The sequence below is a fragment of the Hippocampus guttulatus genome, chromosome 2 (genome assembly GCF_054856545.1).
Source record: "Hippocampus guttulatus isolate MCC_2025c chromosome 2, RoL_Hgut_1.0, whole genome shotgun sequence".
NCBI classification, from domain to species: domain Eukaryota; kingdom Metazoa; phylum Chordata; class Actinopteri; order Syngnathiformes; family Syngnathidae; genus Hippocampus; species Hippocampus guttulatus.
This window is the reverse complement of record NC_141262.1, coordinates 468,450-488,633: the sequence shown is the minus strand read 5'-3', so window position 1 is coordinate 488,633 and position 20,184 is coordinate 468,450.

Here is a 20,184-nt window from a genome sequence, read left to right as displayed (position 1 = left end):
TAGGCGTGACACTCAATTTGAGTTTTTATTGCTTTAAATGCATTTTCAGGCCGAGCTGAGCACGTTTTGTGTGTTTGAATGTATCTTCATAGGAATGAGTTGTGTGGTGAAATTAATGCTCATATGGGCTTCAGGAGGTCATCCTGAACAAAATACATGTTGAAGTGTGTGCATAAGTCCTTTGGTTTAGGCGTGACACTCAATTTGAGTTTTTATTGCTTTAAATGCATTTTCAGCCCGAGTTGAGCAAGTTTTGTGAGTTTGAATGTATCTTCATAGGAATGAGTTGTGTGGTCAAATTAATGCTCATTTAGGCTTCAGGTGGTCATCCTGAACAAATTACATGTTGAAGTGTGTGCATAAGTCCTTTGGTTTAGGCGTGACACTCAATTTGAGTTTTTATTGCTTTAAATTAAATGCATTTTCAGCCCGAGCTGAGCGCGCTTTCTGACTTTGAATGTATCTTCATAGGAATGAGTTGTGTGGTCAAATTAATGCTCATTTAGGCGTCAGGTGGTCATCCTGAACAAAATACATGTTGAAGTGTGTGCATAAGTCCTTTGGTTTAGGCGTGACACTCAATTTGAGTTTTTATTGCTTTAAATGCATTTTCAGCCCGAGCTGAGCCCGTTTTGTGAGTTTGAATGTATCTTCATAGGAATGAGTTGTGTAGTCAAATTAATGCTCATATGGGCTTCAGGAGGTCATCCTGAACAAAATACATGTTGAAGTGTGTGCATAAGTCCTTTGGTTTAGGCATGACACTCAATTTGAGTTTTTATTGCTTTAAATGCATTTTCAGCCCGAGTTGAGCACGTTTTGTGAGTTTGAATGTATCTTCATAGGAATGAGTTGTGTAGTCAAATTAATGCTCATATGGGCTTCAGGATGTCATCCTGAACTAAATACATGTTGAAGTGTGTGCATAAGTCCTTTGGTTTAGGTGTGACACTAAATTTGAGTTTTTATTGCTTTAAATGCATTTTCAGCCCGAGCTGAGCGCGTTTTGTGAGTTTGAATGTATATTCATAGGAATGAGTTGTGTGGTCAAATTAATGCTTATTTAGGCTTCAGGAGGTCATCCTGAACAAAATACATGTTGAAGTGTGTGCATAAGTCCTTTGGTTTAGGCGTGACACTCAATTTGAGTTTTTATTGCTTTAAATGCATTTTCAGCCCGAGCTGAGCACGTTTTGTGAGTTTGAATGTATCTTCATAGGAATGAGTTGTGTAGTCAAATTAATGCTCATATGGGCTTCAGGAGGTCATCCTGAACAAAATACATGTTGAAGTGTGTGCATAAGTCCTTTGGTTTAGGTGTGACACTCAATTTGAGTTTTTATTGCTTTAAATGCATTTTCAGCCCGAGCTGAGCACGTTTTGTGAGTTTGAATGTATCTTCATAGGAATGAGTTGTGTGGTCAAATTAATGCTCATTTAGGCTTCAGGTGGTCATCCTGAACTAAATACATGTTGAAGTGTGTGCATAAGTCATTTGGTTTAGGCGTGACACTCAATTTGAGTTTTTATTGCTTTAAATTAAATGCATTTTCAGCCCGAGCTGAGCGCGCTTTCTGACTTTGAATGTATCTTCATAGGAATGAGTTGTGTGGTCAAATTATTGCTGTTTTAGGCTTCAGGAGGTCATCCTGAACAAAATACATGTTGAAGTGTGTGCATAAGTCCTTTGGTTTAGGCGTGACACTCAATTTGAGTTTTTATTGCTTTAAATGCATTTTCAGCCCGAGCTGAGCACGTTTTGTGAGTTTGAATGTATCTTCATAGGAATGAGTTGTGTGGTCAAATTAATGCTCATTTAGGCGTCAGGTGGTCATCCTGAACAAAATACATGTTGAAATGTGTGGATAAGTCCTTTGGTTTAGGTGTGACACTCAATTTGAGTTTTTATTGCTTTAAATGCATTTTCAGCCCGAGCTGAGCCCGTTTTGTGAGTTTGAATGTATCTTCATAGGAATGAGTTGTGTAGTCAAATTAATGCTCATATGGGCTTCAGGAGGTCATCCTGAACAAAATACATGTTGAAGTGTGTGCATAAGTCCTTTGGTTTAGGCGTGACACTCAATTTGAGTTTTTATTGCTTTAAATGCATTTTCAGCCCGAGTTGAGCACGTTTTGTGAGTTTGAATGTATCTTCATAGGAATGAGTTGTGTAGTCAAATTAATGCTCATATGGGCTTCAGGATGTCATCCTGAACTAAATACATGTTGAAGTGTGTGCATAAGTCCTTTGGTTTAGGTGTGACACTAAATTTGAGTTTTTATTGCTTTAAATGCATTTTCAGCCCGAGCTGAGCGCGTTTTGTGAGTTTGAATGTATCTTCATAGGAATGAGTTGTGTGGTCAAATTAATGCTTATTTAGGCTTCAGGAGGTCATCCTGAACAAAATACATGTTGAAGTGTGTGCATAAGTCCTTTGGTTTAGGCGTGACACTCAATTTGAGTTTTTATTGCTTTAAATGCATTTTCAGCCCGAGTTGAGCACGTTTTGTGAGTTTGAATGTATCTTCATAGGAATGAGTTGTGTAGTCAAATTAATGCTCATATGGGCTTCAGGATGTCATCCTGAACTAAATACATGTTGAAGTGTGTGCATAAGTCCTTTGGTTTAGGTGTGACACTAAATTTGAGTTTTTATTGCTTTAAATGCATTTTCAGCCCGAGCTGAGCGCGTTTTGTGAGTTTGAATGTATCTTCATAGGAATGAGTTGTGTGGTCAAATTAATGCTTATTTAGGCTTCAGGAGGTCATCCTGAACAAAATACATGTTGAAGTGTGTGCATAAGTCCTTTGGTTTAGGCGTGACACTCAATTTGAGTTTTTATTGCTTTAAATGCATTTTCAGCCCGAGCTGAGCACGTTTTGTGAGTTTGAATGTATCTTCATAGGAATGAGTTGTGTAGTCAAATTAATGCTCATATGGGCTTCAGGAGGTCATCCTGAACAAAATACATGTTGAAGTGTGTGCATAAGTCCTTTGGTTTAGGTGTGACACTCAATTTGAGTTTTTATTGCTTTAAATGCATTTTCAGCCCGAGCTGAGCACGTTTTGTGAGTTTGAATGTATCTTCATAGGAATGAGTTGTGTGGTCAAATTAATGCTCATTTAGGCTTCAGGTGGTCATCCTGAACTAAATACATGTTGAAGTGTGTGCATAAGTCATTTGGTTTAGGCGTGACACTCAATTTGAGTTTTTATTGCTTTAAATTAAATGCATTTTCAGCCCGAGCTAAGCGCGCTTTCTGACTTTGAATGTATCTTCATAGGAATGAGTTGTGTGGTCAAATTATTGCTGTTTTAGGCTTCAGGAGGTCATCCTGAACAAAATACATGTTGAAGTGTGTGCATAAGTCCTTTGGTTTAGGCGTGACACTCAATTTGAGTTTTTATTGCTTTAAATGCATTTTCAGCCCGAGCTGAGCACGTTTTGTGAGTTTGAATGTATCTTCATAGGAATGAGTTGTGTGGTCAAATTAATGCTCATTTAGGCGTCAGGTGGTCATCCTGAACAAAATACATGTTGAAATGTGTGCATAAGTCCTTTGGTTTAGGTGTGACACTCAATTTGAGTTTTTATTGCTTTAAATGCATTTTCAGGCCGAGCTGAGCACGTTTTGTGAGTTTGAATGTATCTTCATAGGAATGAGTTGTGTGGTCAAATTAATGCTCATTTAGGCTTCAGGTGGTCATCCTGAACAAAATACATGTTGAAGTGTGTGCATAAGTCCTTTGGTTTAGGCGTGACACTCAATTTGAGTTTTTATTGCTTTAAATGCATTTTCAGCCCGAGCTGAGCCCGTTTTGTGAGTTTGAATGTATCTTCATAGGAATGAGTTGTGTAGTCAAATTAATGCTCATATGGGCTTCAGGAGGTCATCCTGAACAAAATACATGTTGAAGTGTGTGCATAAGTCCTTTGGTTTAGGCGTGACACTCAATTTGAGTTTTTATTGCTTTAAATGCATTTTCAGCCCGAGTTGAGCACGTTTTGTGAGTTTGAATGTATCTTCATAGGAATGAGTTGTGTAGTCAAATTAATGCTCATATGGGCTTCAGGATGTCATCCTGAACTAAATACATGTTGAAGTGTGTGCATAAGTCCTTTGGTTTAGGTGTGACACTAAATTTGAGTTTTTATTGCTTTAAATGCATTTTCAGCCCGAGCTGAGCGCGTTTTGTGAGTTTGAATGTATCTTCATAGGAATGAGTTGTGTGGTCAAATTAATGCTTATTTAGGCTTCAGGAGGTCATCCTGAACAAAATACATGTTGAAGTGTGTGCATAAGTCCTTTGGTTTAGGCGTGACACTCAATTTGAGTTTTTATTGCTTTAAATGCATTTTCAGCCCGAGTTGAGCACGTTTTGTGAGTTTGAATGTATCTTCATAGGAATGAGTTGTGTAGTCAAATTAATGCTCATATGGGCTTCAGGATGTCATCCTGAACTAAATACATGTTGAAGTGTGTGCATAAGTCCTTTGGTTTAGGTGTGACACTAAATTTGAGTTTTTATTGCTTTAAATGCATTTTCAGCCCGAGCTGAGCGCGTTTTGTGAGTTTGAATGTATCTTCATAGGAATGAGTTGTGTGGTCAAATTAATGCTTATTTAGGCTTCAGGAGGTCATCCTGAACAAAATACATGTTGAAGTGTGTGCATAAGTCCTTTGGTTTAGGCGTGACACTCAATTTGAGTTTTTATTGCTTTAAATGCATTTTCAGCCCGAGCTGAGCACGTTTTGTGAGTTTGAATGTATCTTCATAGGAATGAGTTGTGTAGTCAAATTAATGCTCATATGGGCTTCAGGAGGTCATCCTGAACAAAATACATGTTGAAGTGTGTGCATAAGTCCTTTGGTTTAGGTGTGACACTCAATTTGAGTTTTTATTGCTTTAAATGCATTTTCAGCCCGAGCTGAGCACGTTTTGTGAGTTTGAATGTATCTTCATAGGAATGAGTTGTGTGGTCAAATTAATGCTCATTTAGGCTTCAGGTGGTCATCCTGAACTAAATACATGTTGAAGTGTGTGCATAAGTCATTTGGTTTAGGCGTGACACTCAATTTGAGTTTTTATTGCTTTAAATTAAATGCATTTTCAGCCCGAGCTGAGCGCGCTTTCTGACTTTGAATGTATCTTCATAGGAATGAGTTGTGTGGTCAAATTATTGCTGTTTTAGGCTTCAGGAGGTCATCCTGAACAAAATACATGTTGAAGTGTGTGCATAAGTCCTTTGGTTTAGGCGTGACACTCAATTTGAGTTTTTATTGCTTTAAATGCATTTTCAGCCCGAGCTGAGCACGTTTTGTGAGTTTGAATGTATCTTCATAGGAATGAGTTGTGTGGTCAAATTAATGCTCATTTAGGCGTCAGGTGGTCATCCTGAACAAAATACATGTTGAAATGTGTGCATAAGTCCTTTGGTTTAGGTGTGACACTCAATTTGAGTTTTTATTGCTTTAAATGCATTTTCAGGCCGAGCTGAGCACGTTTTGTGAGTTTGAATGTATCTTCATAGGAATGAGTTGTGTGGTCAAATTAATGCTCATTTAGGCTTCAGGTGGTCATCCTGAACAAAATACATGTTGAAGTGTGTGCATAAGTCCTTTGGTTTAGGCGTGACACTCAATTTGAGTTTTTATTACTTTAAATGCATTTTCAGCCCGAGCTGAGCACGTTTTGTGAGTTTGAATGTATCTTCATAGGAATGAGTTGTGTGGTCAAATTAATGCTCATTTAGGCTTCAGGTGGTCATCCTGAACTAAATACATGTTGAAGTGTGTGCATAATTCCTTGGGTTTAGGCGTGACACTCAATTTGAGTTTTTATTGCTTTAAATGCATTTTCAGCCCGAGCTGAGCACGTTTTGTGAGTTTGAATGTATCTTCATAGGAATGAGTTGTGTAGTCAAATTAATGCTCATATGGGCTTCAGGAGGTCATCCTGAACAAAATACATGTTGAAGTGTGTGCATAAGTCCTTTGGTTTAGGCGTGACACTCAATTTGAGTTTTTATTGCTTTAAATGCATTTTCAGCCCGAGCTGAGCACGTTTTGTCAGTTTGAATGTATCTTCATAGGAATGAGTTGTGTGGTCAAATGAATGCTCATTTAGGCTTCAGGTGGTCATCCTGAACTAAGTACATGTTGAAGTGTGTGCATTAGTCCTTTGGTTTGGGCGTGACACTCAATTTGAGTTTTTATTGCTTTAAATGCATTTTCAGCCTGAGCTGAGCGCGCTTTCTGACTTTGAATGTATCTTCATGGGCGGCCCGGTAGTCCAGTGGTTAGCACGTCGGCTTCACAGTGCAGAGGTACCGGGTTCGATTCCAGCTCCGGCCTCCCTGTGTGGAGTTTGCATGTTCTCCCCGGGCCTGCGTGGGTTTTCTCCGGGTGCTCCGGTTTCCTCCCACATTCCAAAAAAAAAAAAAAAAAACCATGCATGTCAGGCTGATTGGACGCTCAAAAATTGTCCCTAGGTGTGAGTGTGGGCGTGGATGGTTGTTCGTCTCTGTGTGCCCTGCGATTGGCTGGCAACTGATTCAGGGTGTCCCCCGCCTACTGCCCGAAGACGGCTGGGATAGGCTCCAGCACCCCCCGCGACCCTAGTGAGGATCAAGCGGTTCGGAAAATGGATGGATGTATCTTCATAGGAATGAGTTGTGTGGTCAAATTATTGCTCATTTAGGCTTCAGGAGGTCATCCTGAACAAAATACATGTTGAAGTGTGTGCATAAGTCCTTTGGTTTAGGCGTGACACTCAATTTGAGTTTTTATTGCTTTAAATTAAATGCATTTTCAGCCCGAGCTGAGCGCGCTTTCTGACTTTGAATGTATCTTCATAGAAATGAGTTGTGTGGTCAAATTATTGCTGATTTAGGCTTCAGGAGGTCATCCTGAACAAAATACATGTTGAAGTCTGTGCATAAGTCCTTTGGTTTAGGCGTGACACTCAATTTGAGTTTTTATTGCTTTAAATGCATTTTCAGCCCGAGCTGAGCACGTTTTGTGAGTTTGAATGTATCTTCATAGGAATGAGTTGTGTGGTCAAATTAATGCTCATTTAGGCTTCAGGAGGTCATCCTGAACAAAATACATGTTGAAGTGTGTGCATAAGTCCTTTGGTTTAGGCGTGACACTCAATTTGAGTTTTTATTGCTTTAAATGCATTTTCAGCCCGAGCTGAGCACGTTTTGTGAGTTTGAATGTATCTTCATAGGAATGAGTTGTGTAGTCAAATTAATGCTCATATGGGCTTCAGGAGGTCATCCTGAACAAAATACATGTTGAAGTGTGTGCATAAGTCCTTTGGTTTAGGTGTGACACTCAATTTGAGTTTTTATTGCTTTAAATGCATTTTCAGCCCGAGCTGAGCACGTTTTGTGAGTTTGAATGTATCTTCATAGGAATGAGTTGTGTGGTCAAATTAATGCTCATTTAGGCTTCAGGTGGTCATCCTGAACTAAATACATGTTGAAGTGTGTGCATAAGTCATTTGGTTTAGGCGTGACACTCAATTTGAGTTTTTATTGCTTTAAATTAAATGCATTTTCAGCCCGAGCTGAGCGCGCTTTCTGACTTTGAATGTATCTTCATAGGAATGAGTTGTGTGGTCAAATTATTACTGTTTTAGGCTTCAGGAGGTCATCCTGAACAAAATACATGTTGAAGTGTGTGCATAAGTCCTTTGGTTTAGGCGTGACACTCAATTTGAGTTTTTATTGCTTTAAATGCATTTTCAGCCCGAGCTGAGCACGTTTTGTGAGTTTGAATGTATCTTCATAGGAATGAGTTGTGTGGTCAAATTAATGCTCATTTAGGCGTCAGGTAGTCATCCTGAACAAAATACATGTTGAAGTGTGTGCATAAGTCCTTTGGTTTAGGCGTGACACTCAATTTGAGTTTTTATTGCTTTAAATGCATTTTCAGGCCGAGCTGAGCACGTTTTGTGAGTTTGAATGTATCTTCATAGGAATGAGTTGTGTGGTCAAATTAATGCTCATTTAGGCTTCAGGTGGTCATCCTGAACAAAATACATGTTGAAGTGTGTGCATAAGTCCTTTGGTTTAGGCGTGACACTCAATTTGAGTTTTTATTGCTTTAAATGCATTTTCAGCCCGAGCTGAGCACGTTTTGTGAGTTTGAATGTATCTTCATAGGAATGAGTTGTGTGGTCAAATTAATGCTCATTTAGGCTTCAGGTGGTCATCCTGAACTAAATACATGTTGAAGTGTGTGCATAATTCCTTGGGTTTAGGCGTGACACTCAATTTGAGTTTTTATTGCTTTAAATGCATTTTCAGCCCGAGCTGAGCACGTTTTGTGAGTTTGAATGTATCTTCATAGGAATGAGTTGTGTAGTCAAATTAATGCTCATATGGGCTTCAGGAGGTCATCCTGAACAAAATACATGTTGAAGTGTGTGCATAAGTCCTTTGGTTTAGGCGTGACACTCAATTTGAGTTTTTATTGCTTTAAATGCATTTTCAGCCCGAGCTGAGCACGTTTTGTGAGTTTGAATGTATCTTCATAGGAATGAGTTGTGTGGTCAAATTAATGCTCATTTAGGCTTCAGGTGGTCATCCTGAACTAAGTACATGTTGAAAAGTTTGTGCATTAGTCCTTTGGTTTGGGCGTGACACTCAATTTGAGTTTTTATTGCTTTAAATGTATTTTCAGCCCGAGCTGAGCACGTTTTGTGAGTTTGAATGTATCTTCATAGGAATGAGTTGTGTGGTCAAATTAATGCTCATTTAGGCTTCAGGTGGTCATCCTGAACTAAATACATGTTGAAGTGTGTGCATAAGTCCTTTGGTTTAGGCGTGACACTCAATTTGAGTTTTTATTGCTTTAAATGCATTTTCAGCCTGAGCTGAGCGCGCTTTCTGACTTTGAATGTATCTTCATAGGAATGAGTTGTGTGGTCAAATTATTGCTCATTTAGGCTTCAGGAGGTCATCCTGAACAAAATACATGTTGAAATGTGTGCATAAGTCCTTTGGTTTAGGCGTGACACTCAATTTGAGTTTTTATTGCTTTAAATGCATTTTCAGCCCGAGCTGAGCACGTTTTGTGAGTTTGAATGTATCTTCATAGGAATGAGTTGTGTGGTCAAATTAATGCTCATTTAGGCTTCGGGTGGTCATCCTGAACAAAATACATGTTGAAGTGTGTGCATAAGTCCTTTGGTTTAGGTGTGACACTCAATTTGAGTTTTTATTGCTTTAAATGCATTTTCAGCCCGAGCTGAGCACGTTTTTTGAGTTTGAATGTATCTTCATAGCAATGAGTTGTGTGGTCAAATTATTGCTCATTTAGGCTTCAGGAGGTCATCCTGAACAAAATACATGTTGAAGTGTGTGCATAAGTCCTTTGGTTTAGGCGTGACACTCAATTTGAGTTTTTATTGCTTTAAATGCATTTTCAGCCCGAGCTGAGCACGTTTTGTGAGTTTGAATGTATCTTCATAGAATGAGTTGTGTGGTCAAATTAATGCTCATTTAGGCTTCAGGTGGTCATCCTGAACAAAATACATGTTGAAGTGTGTGCATAAGTCCTTTGGTTTAGGCGTGACATTCAATTTGAGTTTTTATTGCATTAAATGCATTTTCAGCCCGAGCTGAGCATGTTTTGTGAGTTTGAATGTATCTTCATAGGAATGAGTTGTGTGGTCAAATTAATGCTCATTTAGGCTTCAGGTGGTCATCCTGAACAAAATACATGTTGAAGTGTGTGCATAAGTCCTTTGGTTTAGGTGTGACACTCAATTTGAGTTTTTATTGCTTTAAATGCATTTTCAGCCCGAGCTGAGCGCGTTTTGTGAGTTTGAATGTATCTTCATAGGAATGAGTTGTGTGGTCAAATTAATGCTCATTTAGGCTTCAGGAGGTCATCCTGAACAAAATACATGTTGAAGTGTGTGCATAAGTCCTTTGGTTTAGGCGTGACACTCAATTTGAGTTTTTATTGCTTTAAATGCATTTTCAGCCCGAGTTGAGCACGTTTTGTGAGTTTGAATGTATCTTCATAGGAATGAGTTGTGTAGACAAATTAATGCTCATATGGGCTTCAGGATGTCATCCTGAACTAAATACATGTTGAAGTGTGTGCATAAGTCCTTTGGTTTAGGTGTGACACTAAATTTGAGTTTTTATTGCTTTAAATGCATTTTCAGCCCGAGCTGAGCACGTTTTGTGAGTTTGAATGTATCTTCATAGGAATGAGTTGTGTAGTCAAATTAATGCTCATATGGGCTTCAGGAGGTCATCCTGAACAAAATACATGTTGAAGTGTGTGCATAAGTCCTTTGGTTTAGGCGTGACACTCAATTTGAGTTTTTATTGCTTTAAATGCATTTTCAGCCCGAGCTGAGCACGTTTTGTGAGTTTGAATGTATCTTCATAGGAATGAGTTGTGTGGTCAAATTAATGCTTATTTAGGCTTCAGGAGGTCATCCTGAACAAAATACATGTTGAAGTGTGTGCATAAGTCCTTTGGTTTAGGCGTGACACTCAATTTGAGTTTTTATTGCTTTAAATGCATTTTCAGCCCGAGCTGAGCACGTTTTGTGAGTTTGAATGTATCTTCATAGGAATGAGTTGTGTGGTCAAATTAATGCTCATTTAGGCTTCAGGTGGTCATCGTGAACAAAATACATGTTGAAGTGTGTGCATGAGTCCTTTGGTTTAGGCGTGACACTCAATTTGAGTTTTTATTGCTTTAAATTAAATGCATTTTCAGCCCGAGCTGAGCGCGCTTCCTGACTTTGAATGTATCTTCATAGGAATGAGTTGTGTGGTCAAATTATTGCTGATTTAGGCTTCAGGAGGTCATCCTGAACAAAATACATGTTGAAGTGTGTGCATAAGTCCTTTGGTTTAGGTGTGACACTCAATTTGAGTTTTTATTGCTTTAAATCCATTTTCAGCCCGAGCTGAGCACGTTTTTTGAGTTTGAATGTATCTTCATAGGAATGAGTTGTGTGGTCAAATTATTGCTCATTTAGGCTTCAGGAGGTCATCCTGAACAAAATACATGTTGAAGTGTTTGTATTAGTCCTTTGGTTTAGGCGTGACACTCAATTTGAGTTTTTATTGCTTTAAATGCATTTTCAGCCCGAGCTGAGCACGTTTTGTGAGTTTGAATGTATCTTCATAGGAATGAGTTGTGTAGTCAAATTAATGCTCATATGGGCTTCAGGAGGTCATCCTGAACAAAATACATGTTGAAGTGTGTGCATAAGTCCTTTGGTTTAGGCGTGAGACTCAATTTGAGTTTTTATTGCTTTAAATGCATTTTCAGCCCGAGCTGAGCACGTTTTGTGTGTTTGAATGTATCTTCATAGGAATTAGTTGTGTGGTCAAATTAATGCTCATATGGGCTTCGGGAGGTCATCCTGAACAAAATACATGTTGAAGTGTGTGCATAAGTCCTTTGGTTTAGGTGTGACACTCAATTTGAGTTTTTATTGCTTTAAATGCATTTTCAGCCCGAGCTGAGCACGTTTTTTGAGTTTGAATGTATCTTCATAGGAATGAGTTGTGTGGTCAAATTATTGCTCATTTAGGCTTCAGGAGGTCATCCTGAACAAAATACATGTTGAAGTGTTTGTATAAGTCCTTTGGTTTAGGCGTGACACTCAATTTGAGTTTTTATTGCTTTAAATGCATTTTCAGCCCGAGCTGAGCACGTTTTGTGAGTTTAAATGTATCTTCATAGGAATGAGTTGTGTAGTCAAATTAATGCTCATATGGGCTTCAGGAGGTCATCCTGAACAAAATACATGTTGAAGTGTGTGCATAAGTCCTTTGGTTTAGGCGTGAGACTCAATTTGAGTTTTTATTGCTTTAAATGCATTTTCAGCCCGAGCTGAGCACGTTTTGTGAGTTTGAATGTATCTTCATAGGAATGAGTTGTGTGGTCAAATTAATGCTCATTTAGGCTTCAGGTGGTCATCCTGAACTAAATACATGTTGAAGTGTGTGCATAAGTCCTTTGGTTTAGGCGTGACACTCAATTTGAGTTTTTATTGCTTTAAATTAAATGCATTTTCAACCTGAGCTGAGCGCACTTTCTGACTTTGAATGTATCTTCATAGGAATGAGTTGTGTGGTCTAATTATTGCTGATTTAGGCTTCAGGAGGTCATCCTGAACAAAATACATGTTGAAGTGTGTGCATAAGTCCTTTGGTTTAGGCGTGACACTCAATTTGAGTTTTTATTGCTTTAAATGCATTTTCAGCCCGAGCTGAGCACGTTTTGTGAGTTTGAATGTATCTTCATAGGAATGAGTTGTGTGGTCAAATTATTGCTCATTTAGGCTTCAGGAGGTCATCCTGAACAAAACACATGTTGAAGTGTGTGCATAAGTCCTTTGGTTTAGGCGTGACACTCAATTTGAGTTTTTATTGCTTTAAATGCATTTTCAGCCCGAGCTGAGCACGTTTTGTGAGTTTGAATGTATCTTCATAGAATGAGTTGTGTGGTCAAATTAATGCTCATTTAGGCTTCAGGTGGTCATCCTGAACAAAATACATGTTGAAGTGTATGCATAAGTCCTTTGGTTTAGGCGTGACATACAATTTGAGTTTTTATTGCTTTAAATGCATTTTCAGCCCGAGCTGAGCATGTTTTGTGAGTTTGAATGTATCTTCATAGGAATGAGTTGTGTGGTCAAATTAATGCTCATTTAGGCTTCAGGTGGTCATCCTGAACTAAATACATGTTGAAGTGTGTGCATAAGTCCTTTGGTTTAGGTGTGACACTCAATTTGAGTTTTTATTGCTTTAAATGCATTTTCAGCCCGAGCTGAGCGCTTTTTGTGAGTTTGAATGTATCTTCATAGGAATGAGTTGTGTGGTCAAATTAATGCTTATTTAGGCTTCAGGAGGTCATCCTGAACAAAATACATGTTGAAGTGTGTGCATAAGTCCTTTGGTTTAGGCGTGACACTCAATTTGAGTTTTTATTGCTTTAAATGCATTTTCAGCCCGAGCTGAGCGCTTTTTGTGAGTTTGAATGTATCTTCATAGGAATGAGTTGTGTGGTCAAATTAATGCTCATTTAGGCTTCAGGTGGTCATCCTGAACTAAATACATGTTGAAGTGTGTGCATAAGTCCTTTGGTTTAGGCGTGACACTCAATTTGAGTTTTTATTGCTTTAAATTAAATGCATTTTCAGCCCGAGCTGAGCGCGCTTTCTGACTTTGAATGTATCTTCATAGGAATGAGTTGTGTGGTCAAATTATTGCTGATTTAGGCTTCAGGAGGTCATCCTGAACAAAATACATGTTGAAGTGTGTGCATAAGTCCTTTGGTTTAGGCGTGACACTCAATTTGAGTTTTTATTGCTTTAAATGCATTTTCAGGCCGAGCTGAGCACGTTTTGTGAGTTTGAATGTATCTTCAGAGGAATGAGTTGTGTAGTCAAATTAATGCTCATATGGGCTTCAGAAGGTCATCCTGAACAAAATACATGTTGAAGTGTGTGCATAAGTCCTTTGGTTTAGGCGTGACACTCAATTTGAGTTTTTATTGCTTTAAATGCATTTTCAGCCCGAGCTGAGCACGTTTTGTGAGTTTGAATGTATCTTCATAGGAATGAGTTGTGTGGTCAAATTAATGCTCATTTAGGCTTCAGGTGGTCATCGTGAACAAAATACATGTTGAAGTGTGTGCATGAGTCCTTTGGTTTAGGCGTGACACTCAATTTGAGTTTTTATTGCTTTAAATGCATTTTCAGCCCGAGCTGAGCGCGCTTCCTGACTTTGAATGTAACTTCATAGGAATGAGTTGTGTGGTCAAATTATTGCTGATTTAGGCTTCAGGAGGTCATCCTGAACAAAATACATGTTGAAGTGTGTGCATAAGTCCTTTGGTTTAGGTGTGACACTCAATTTGAGTTTTTATTGCTTTAAATCCATTTTCAGCCCGAGCTGAGCACGTTTTTTGAGTTTGAATGTATCTTCATAGGAATGAGTTGTGTGGTCAAATTATTGCTCATTTAGGCTTCAGGTGGTCATCGTGAACAAAATACATGTTGAAGTGTGTGCATGAGTCCTTTGGTTTAGGCGTGACACTCAATTTGAGTTTTTATTGCTTTAAATTAAATGCATTTTCAGCCCGAGCTGAGCGCGCTTCCTGACTTTGAATGTATCTTCATAGGAATGAGTTGTGTGGTCAAATTATTGCTGATTTAGGCTTCAGGAGGTCATCCTGAACAAAATACATGTTGAAGTGTGTGCATAAGTCCTTTGGTTTAGGTGTGACACTCAATTTGAGTTTTTATTGCTTTAAATCCATTTTCAGCCCGAGCTGAGCACGTTTTTTGAGTTTGAATGTATCTTCATAGGAATGAGTTGTGTGGTCAAATTATTGCTCATTTAGGCTTCAGGAGGTCATCCTGAACAAAATACATGTTGAAGTGTTTGTATTAGTCCTTTGGTTTAGGCGTGACACTCAATTTGAGTTTTTATTGCTTTAAATGCATTTTCAGCCCGAGCTGAGCACGTTTTGTGAGTTTGAATGTATCTTCATAGGAATGAGTTGTGTAGTCAAATTAATGCTCATATGGGCTTCAGGAGGTCATCCTGAACAAAATACATGTTGAAGTGTGTGCATAAGTCCTTTGGTTTAGGCGTGAGACTCAATTTGAGTTTTTATTGCTTTAAATGCATTTTCAGCCCGAGCTGAGCACGTTTTGTGTGTTTGAATGTATCTTCATAGGAATTAGTTGTGTGGTCAAATTAATGCTCATATGGGCTTCGGGAGGTCATCCTGAACAAAATACATGTTGAAGTGTGTGCATAAGTCCTTTGGTTTAGGTGTGACACTCAATTTGAGTTTTTATTGCTTTAAATGCATTTTCAGCCCGAGCTGAGCACGTTTTTTGAGTTTGAATGTATCTTCATAGGAATGAGTTGTGTGGTCAAATTATTGCTCATTTAGGCTTCAGGAGGTCATCCTGAACAAAATACATGTTGAAGTGTTTGTATAAGTCCTTTGGTTTAGGCGTGACACTCAATTTGAGTTTTTATTGCTTTAAATGCATTTTCAGCCCGAGCTGAGCACGTTTTGTGAGTTTAAATGTATCTTCATAGGAATGAGTTGTGTAGTCAAATTAATGCTCATATGGGCTTCAGGAGGTCATCCTGAACAAAATACATGTTGAAGTGTGTGCATAAGTCCTTTGGTTTAGGCGTGAGACTCAATTTGAGTTTTTATTGCTTTAAATGCATTTTCAGCCCGAGCTGAGCACGTTTTGTGAGTTTGAATGTATCTTCATAGGAATGAGTTGTGTGGTCAAATTAATGCTCATTTAGGCTTCAGGTGGTCATCCTGAACTAAATACATGTTGAAGTGTGTGCATAAGTCCTTTGGTTTAGGCGTGACACTCAATTTGAGTTTTTATTGCTTTAAATTAAATGCATTTTCAACCTGAGCTGAGCGCACTTTCTGACTTTGAATGTATCTTCATAGGAATGAGTTGTGTGGTCTAATTATTGCTGATTTAGGCTTCAGGAGGTCATCCTGAACAAAATACATGTTGAAGTGTGTGCATAAGTCCTTTGGTTTAGGCGTGACACTCAATTTGAGTTTTTATTGCTTTAAATGCATTTTCAGCCCGAGCTGAGCACGTTTTGTGAGTTTGAATGTATCTTCATAGGAATGAGTTGTGTGGTCAAATTATTGCTCATTTAGGCTTCAGGAGGTCATCCTGAACAAAACACATGTTGAAGTGTGTGCATAAGTCCTTTGGTTTAGGCGTGACACTCAATTTGAGTTTTTATTGCTTTAAATGCATTTTCAGCCCGAGCTGAGCACGTTTTGTGAGTTTGAATGTATCTTCATAGAATGAGTTGTGTGGTCAAATTAATGCTCATTTAGGCTTCAGGTGGTCATCCTGAACAAAATACATGTTGAAGTGTATGCATAAGTCCTTTGGTTTAGGCGTGACATACAATTTGAGTTTTTATTGCTTTAAATGCATTTTCAGCCCGAGCTGAGCATGTTTTGTGAGTTTGAATGTATCTTCATAGGAATGAGTTGTGTGGTCAAATTAATGCTCATTTAGGCTTCAGGTGGTCATCCTGAACTAAATACATGTTGAAGTGTGTGCATAAGTCCTTTGGTTTAGGTGTGACACTCAATTTGAGTTTTTATTGCTTTAAATGCATTTTCAGCCCGAGCTGAGCGCTTTTTGTGAGTTTGAATGTATCTTCATAGGAATGAGTTGTGTGGTCAAATTAATGCTTATTTAGGCTTCAGGAGGTCATCCTGAACAAAATACATGTTGAAGTGTGTGCATAAGTCCTTTGGTTTAGGCGTGACACTCAATTTGAGTTTTTATTGCTTTAAATGCATTTTCAGCCCGAGCTGAGCGCTTTTTGTGAGTTTGAATGTATCTTCATAGGAATGAGTTGTGTGGTCAAATTAATGCTCATTTAGGCTTCAGGTGGTCATCCTGAACTAAATACATGTTGAAGTGTGTGCATAAGTCCTTTGGTTTAGGCGTGACACTCAATTTGAGTTTTTATTGCTTTAAATTAAATGCATTTTCAGCCCGAGCTGAGCGCGCTTTCTGACTTTGAATGTATCTTCATAGGAATGAGTTGTGTGGTCAAATTATTGCTGATTTAGGCTTCAGGAGGTCATCCTGAACAAAATACATGTTGAAGTGTGTGCATAAGTCCTTTGGTTTAGGCGTGACACTCAATTTGAGTTTTTATTGCTTTAAATGCATTTTCAGGCCGAGCTGAGCACGTTTTGTGAGTTTGAATGTATCTTCAGAGGAATGAGTTGTGTAGTCAAATTAATGCTCATATGGGCTTCAGAAGGTCATCCTGAACAAAATACATGTTGAAGTGTGTGCATAAGTCCTTTGGTTTAGGCGTGACACTCAATTTGAGTTTTTATTGCTTTAAATGCATTTTCAGCCCGAGCTGAGCACGTTTTGTGAGTTTGAATGTATCTTCATAGGAATGAGTTGTGTGGTCAAATTAATGCTCATTTAGGCTTCAGGTGGTCATCGTGAACAAAATACATGTTGAAGTGTGTGCATGAGTCCTTTGGTTTAGGCGTGACACTCAATTTGAGTTTTTATTGCTTTAAATGCATTTTCAGCCCGAGCTGAGCGCGCTTCCTGACTTTGAATGTAACTTCATAGGAATGAGTTGTGTGGTCAAATTATTGCTGATTTAGGCTTCAGGAGGTCATCCTGAACAAAATACATGTTGAAGTGTGTGCATAAGTCCTTTGGTTTAGGTGTGACACTCAATTTGAGTTTTTATTGCTTTAAATCCATTTTCAGCCCGAGCTGAGCACGTTTTTTGAGTTTGAATGTATCTTCATAGGAATGAGTTGTGTGGTCAAATTATTGCTCATTTAGGCTTCAGGAGGTCATCCTGAACAAAATACATGTTGAAGTGTTTGTATAAGTCCTTTGGTTTAGGCGTGACACTCAATTTGAGTTTTTATTGCTTTAAATGCATTTTCAGCCCGAGCTGAGCACGTTTTGTGAGTTTGAATGTATCTTCATAGGAATGAGTTGTGTAGTCAAATTAATGCTCATATGGGCTTCAGGAGGTCATCCTGAACAAAATACATGTTGAAGTGTGTGCATAAGTCCTTTGGTTTAGGCGTGAGACTCAATTTGAGTTTTTATTGCTTTAAATGCATTTTCAGCCCGAGCTGAGCACGTTTTGTGTGTTTGAATGTATCTTCATAGGAATTAGTTGTGTGGTCAAATTAATGCTCATATGGGCTTCGGGAGGTCATCCTGAACAAAATACATGTTGAAGTGTGTGCATCAGTCCTTTGGTTTAGGTGTGACACTCAATTTGAGTTTTTATTGCTTTAAATGCATTTTCAGCCCGAGCTGAGCACGTTTTTTGAGTTTGAATGTATCTTCATAGGAATGAGTTGTGTGGTCAAATTATTGCTCATTTAGGCTTCAGGAGGTCATCCTGAACAAAATACATGTTGAAGTGTTTGTATAAGTCCTTTGGTTTAGGCGTGACACTCAATTTGAGTTTTTATTGCTTTAAATGCATTTTCAGCCCGAGCTGAGCACGTTTTGTGAGTTTAAATGTATCTTCATAGGAATGAGTTGTGTAGTCAAATTAATGCTCATATGGGCTTCAGGAGGTCATCCTGAACAAAATACATGTTGAAGTGTGTGCATAAGTCCTTTGGTTTAGGCGTGAGACTCAATTTGAGTTTTTATTGCTTTAAATGCATTTTCAGCCCGAGCTGAGCACGTTTTGTGAGTTTGAATGTATCTTCATAGGAATGAGTTGTGTAGTCAAATTAATGCTCATATGGGCTTCAGGAGGTCATCCTGAACAAAATACATGTTGAAGTGTGTGCATAAGTCCTTTGGTTTAGGCGTGCGACTCAATTTGAGTTTTTATTGCTTTAAATGCATTTTCAGCCCGAGCTGAGCACGTTTTGTGTGTTTGAATGTATCTTCATAGGAATTAGTTGTGTGGTCAAATTAATGCTCATATGGGCTTCGGGAGGTCATCCTGAACAAAATACATGTTGAAGTGTGTGCATCAGTCCTTTGGTTTAGGTGTGACACTCAATTTGAGTTTTTATTGCTTTAAATTAAATGCATTTTCAACCTGAGCTGAGCGCACTTTCTGACTTTGAATGTATCTTCATAGGAATGAGTTGTGTGGTCTAATTATTGCTGATTTAGGCTTCAGGAGGTCATCCTGAACAAAATACATGTTGAAGTGTGTGCATAAGTCCTTTGGTTTAGGCGTGACACTCAATTTGAGTTTTTATTGCTTTAAATGCATTTTCAGCCCGAGCTGAGCACGTTTTGTGAGTTTGAATGTATCTTCATAGGAATGAGTTGTGTGGTCAAATTATTGCTCATTTAGGCTTCAGGAGGTCATCCTGAACAAAACACATGTTGAAGTGTGTGCATAAGTCCTTTGGTTTAGGCGTGACACTCAATTTGAGTTTTTATTGCTTTAAATGCATTTTCAGCCCGAGCTGAGCACGTTTTGTGAGTTTGAATGTATCTTCATAGAATGAGTTGTGTGGTCAAATTAATGCTCATGTAGGCTTCAGGTGGTCATCCTGAACAAAATACATGTTGAAGTGTATGCATAAGTCCTTTGGTTTAGGCGTGACATACAATTTGAGTTTTTATTGCTTTAAATGCATTTTCAGCCCGAGCTGAGCATGTTTTGTGAGTTTGAATGTATCTTCATAGGAATGAGTTGTGTGGTCAAATTAATGCTCATTTAGGCTTCAGGTAATCATCCTGAACTAAATACATGTTGAAGTGTGTGCATAAGTCCTTTGGTTTAGGTGTGACACTCAATTTGAGTTTTTATTGCTTTAAATGCATTTTCAGCCCGAGCTGAGCGCTTTTTGTGAGTTTGAATGTATCTTCATAGGAATGAGTTGTGTGGTCAAATTAATGCTTATTTAGGCTTCAGGAGGTCATCCTGAACAAAATACATGTTGAAGTGTGTGCATAAGTCCTTTGGTTTAGGCGTGACACTCAATTTGAGTTTTTATTGCTTTAAATGCATTTTCAGCCCGAGCTGAGCACGTTTTGTGAGTTTGAATGTATCTTCATAGGAATGAGTTGTGTGGTCAAATTAATGCTCATTTAGGCTTCAGGTGGTCATCCTGAACTAAATACATGTTGAAGTGTGTGCATAAGTCCTTTGGTTTAGGCGTGACACTCAATTTGAGTTTTTATTGCTTTAAATTAAATGCATTTTCAGCCCGAGCTGAGCGCGCTTTCTGACTTTGAATGTATCTTCATAGGAATGAGTTGTGTGGTCAAATTATTGCTGATTTAGGCTTCAGGAGGTCATCCTGAACAAAATACATGTTGAAGTGTGTGCATAAGTCCTTTGGTTTAGGCGTGACACTCAATTTGAGTTTTTATTGCTTTAAATGCATTTTCAGGCCGAGCTGAGCACGTTTTGTGAGTTTGAATGTATCTTCATAGGAATGAGTTGTGTAGTCAAATTAATGCTCATATGGGCTTCAGAAGGTCATCCTGAACAAAATACATGTTGAAGTGTGTGCATAAGTCCTTTGGTTTAGGCGTGACACTCAATTTGAGTTTTTATTGCTTTAAATGCATTTTCAGCCCGAGTTGAGCACGTTTTGTGAGTTTGAATGTATCTTCATAGGAA